Below are 3,547 nucleotides of genomic sequence, written 5' to 3'. Positions count from 1 at the left end.
CAAGCGGCCCCAGCGCACCGGGTTCGGCCTGGGTCCGCCGGCGCCAATTTCGGCCTGAGCCAGCGAAAACTGGGCCTTTGTGGACGCGACTAGGCCGACCTGGGGGACCTTGTTAGGGGCGCGGCTGGAGATGCTCCAAGTCTGGGTGTAGTCTGAATGATCATGCGTTATCTACCATGACTTTTGGTTGGTCCACTGTCTAAATCTTAATTTGTGTATGGATATGATTATACATTAAAATTGAATGATTTTGGTCTGGTTTAGATTAAAATCATCTTGTTTGCATTGAAGTTATCCAGTTTGTTCAAATTCGATTCAAAATGTATGCATGTATGGTTGGATGGCCGGCTTCCGTATTACTATCTCGCAGACAAATACCGTGTCTAGAAGTCGGAGTTGGACATGCAGTTAGATAGGCAGCAATTAACGCATCACATGTCTCTGTAAGAGTAGGACAGCAACTCAAAACATGCAAACTTGGTCTGATAACGAATGGCAGTACCTAACAGTCTAGTGTAGCCCAGTCGGACACGAATAACTTACTCTACGTACTAGTACTAGATAAACAACAAATAGCTTAACAAAGCAGTCCGACAACTTCAGAACTAAACGAGAACCGTCTTTCGCTCCACTCTACACTTCAGCAAGGCAGCAAGCTATCATTCCAAGTCACTCACATTTCATCCCTGCTGGCTTCAATACATGCCAAAAGAGAAAACGTGAGAAACAGATGACTTAAAGCAATACAAGCATAAAACAAGATACATTTGGCACGATCATAGAGTATAGTATTAAAGCAAATGGTTGGTCTCTTTGTGATAGGGAGCAATAAATAATTTGGTACTCATTGTCATCCATGAAGTTGGTCTCTTTGTGATAGGGAGCAATAAATAAACGGTTGGTCTCATTGTGATAGGCATAGTGAGGGGAGGTCCTGTTCTCTCCATCCATTTTATCAATAAATAATTTATTTATTTGGAAGGTAAATAATTTGGTACTCATTGTCATCAAGTACTTAGTATATAGTTTATTAATAGTAGTTGTTGTTCATGGTTGATCGACAGAAAATATGGTTACTTAAACAGAGAAAGTACCTTGGTATCCCAACAAAGCTGATCAACAAAGCCTTCGAAGCATCCCAGCAATAGTATGGTTTGGGCTCTGAAAAGAAATACTAGGGTTGGAAGGACAGCCTATATAAGGTGAATTAAAAATTGAAATGAAGTCTGGATCCCTTACATGAAAATCACACCATTCCATTAGTGTCATGTACACAGTCAGAGTAGAAAGCATTGTCCTACATCCGTGCCTACCTCCTGCTAACACTGCAATCACTCTATCCCCCATGGTAATGGGACCACCAGAACATCCAGGCTCACTTATGAAATCCCCTAGAAGAAGATGTTCATTATCTCTATACCACATGCCACTGAAAAAAAAACATGAAAAATAAATAGCATCAGTAAATGCTATTGTAAGTCAGAAAATGAAAGCAAAGTATTAAAGTTAGAGTTCCATTAATTACATACGTGATATGGCCAGGGCAGCTTGAAGGGAGGATAGCTGTCCCTCCAAATGCAGGGAAAAATCCATGCAAGTATACCACAGATCGGAGAGCAGGAATTGGCAACTCCTGGAATATCATAGGTCGAAACTCTGCAACAACGTCTTTCAGTTCTACCAGAGCAAGGTCTGCAGGGCCCGCTCGTTTCACATAAGCATCGGTGAATTGATGTTCATTCAGCAGAACCGTGATGCTATAAGACCCAGCTATGACGTGCTCATTTGTCATTATCACACACCTATTGTCACGGTATGAAACAACGAAACCAGTGCCATATGAGATGTGTCTTCGGTGATAAGAGAAGGCATGTTGCATGTAATGACCTCTAGCTTAACGAGAGACATCACGTTTCAACTCGAGATCTGCAAGAGGTTGAGAAAAAAAAGGTTAACAGATAGAAGGACTAGACTGCTAACAGTAAAGAAAATTATGAATCGGCCAGTGAATTAAACATCGGAGGAGGCATTAGCTATCGATGATAGTGACCTAGGCGCTCTTATATTACTTTATGGAGGGAGTAGTAATGAAACCAAAGGAGGCGTGCTAAACATCTATCGTAGCGACCACAAAATTGCTTGCTTTGCCTTGTCGAAGGCCAGGAGCTCGTCCACGGCCACTGCATGATATATATAGGCTGGGTACTAGACATGTGGTCCGTCCTTGATACATATTCGTACTCTAGTAGGCTAGCTTACGTACGAGTGGTAGTCAAATTAGGGTTAGTTTAACGCGGTTCACATAACGAGTGGCGAGAGCGGCCTGATGGCACACGACCGAATGAAAGACGATCAAGTAAACAGCGCTCACATGCGAAATTAAACAAAGAACGCTCACGGACCGAGGCCCAACAGGAAGCAAGCGAGGGGAGGCGCTGCTCACCTCGGTTGCTGGTGGCGCGGCCCCACCGGTCAGGCAAACACGGCCTGGACGTTGCGCTGGAGGTCAACGCGGGCGGCGGCGACGACGCGATCTCGCCGGAGGAGCTTGGATCCGCGGCAGAGGCGTTCTTGGCGGCGGCTGAGCACAGATCTGAGCGCGACAGGTCGCGGGAGCTCGATTCCGTCCGTCCCCCGCTAGGATCTGACGACGGCGGGGCGCGCGCGGAGGAGATCCGGCGTCTCCGGCGTAGCAGCGCGGTGGCGGCTCCTGGAAAAGAGCAACGGCGGAGGCTGGCGGTCAACAGCGGTGTGGCGCGAGGAGGAACGGAGGCACGTGCGAGCGGCGACGAGGTTACCTGCGGCGGCGTCTGAGCACGATGCCGTGTTGGACCGGCGGCGGAGAAGCTCTCCTGCGCGAGGCTGGGAACGAGCGGGCGAGGCGGCGGTACTTCCGGGCTCAGATGGGCTCGGGAGGGCCCAACGCGGGCTTCCGCGGACGGTCGGAATGCACCGGTTCGAGAGGCTGCGGCTGGCTGGATCGCTGCGAGGGGCGGCGGCGCTGTGGCTGCAAGTGGCGGCGCTGCGGCTGGCGGCTGTGAAAATTGAATGGATTCGTCTCCCACAGATTTGGGAGGGGAGGCCGCCTATAAAAGGCAGGAACTACTTTTTAGGCTATTGGGCTAGAAATTGAAGTGTTTTTGGGCTATTGGGCTAGAAATTGAAGTTCCTGCACGTGGATGCTATCTTTGCTTTTGAGACAAGACATATGCTTGTTAGTGATTTCTTCGGCTTATTTTTATACCATCTAGTGCCTTTTGTGTTTCTAAAGTGTACGTATTAATATTTGTTTATGTATAATTATAGTTTAAAGTATTTATTTCCTTGTATATGAATATTGTAAATGACTGTTTTTGATCGGATGTCGCTCCATTATCGTACCGCTTCTGAATCCACATATTCCGGTATCCGTATCCGCATAATCCGGTATTTTAATCCGTATTTGTTCCGCTTCTGAATCCAAAAATAAATATATGATAGGATATGGTATAAGGATTATATGTCCGAGTTCGATCGAGTTTCACCCCAAACTGGGGCGTGAGAGGGA

At 47.0% G+C, this 3,547-nt stretch overlaps 1 long non-coding RNA gene across 1 annotated transcript; it reads right to left on the bottom strand.

The window, feature by feature from the left end:
- Nucleotides 1-423: 423 nt before the first annotated feature.
- Nucleotides 424-3,279, bottom strand: LOC109760199 (uncharacterized). The gene is made up of 6 exons (XR_002232314.3): nt 2,799-3,279; nt 2,444-2,710; nt 1,530-1,926; nt 1,240-1,429; nt 1,095-1,161; nt 424-693 (listed from the first exon to the last, which is right to left on the bottom strand). It is a non-coding gene; the product is annotated as an uncharacterized lncRNA (long non-coding RNA).
- Between the last annotated feature and the right edge of the window lie 268 nt (nt 3,280-3,547).

This window comes from Aegilops tauschii, chromosome 5 (genome assembly GCF_002575655.3).
Source record: "Aegilops tauschii subsp. strangulata cultivar AL8/78 chromosome 5, Aet v6.0, whole genome shotgun sequence".
Classification (NCBI taxonomy): Eukaryota; Viridiplantae; Streptophyta; class Magnoliopsida; order Poales; family Poaceae; genus Aegilops; species Aegilops tauschii.
The sequence above is the reverse complement of the archived record's forward strand: the minus strand, read 5'-3'. Positions and strand labels throughout refer to the sequence as shown.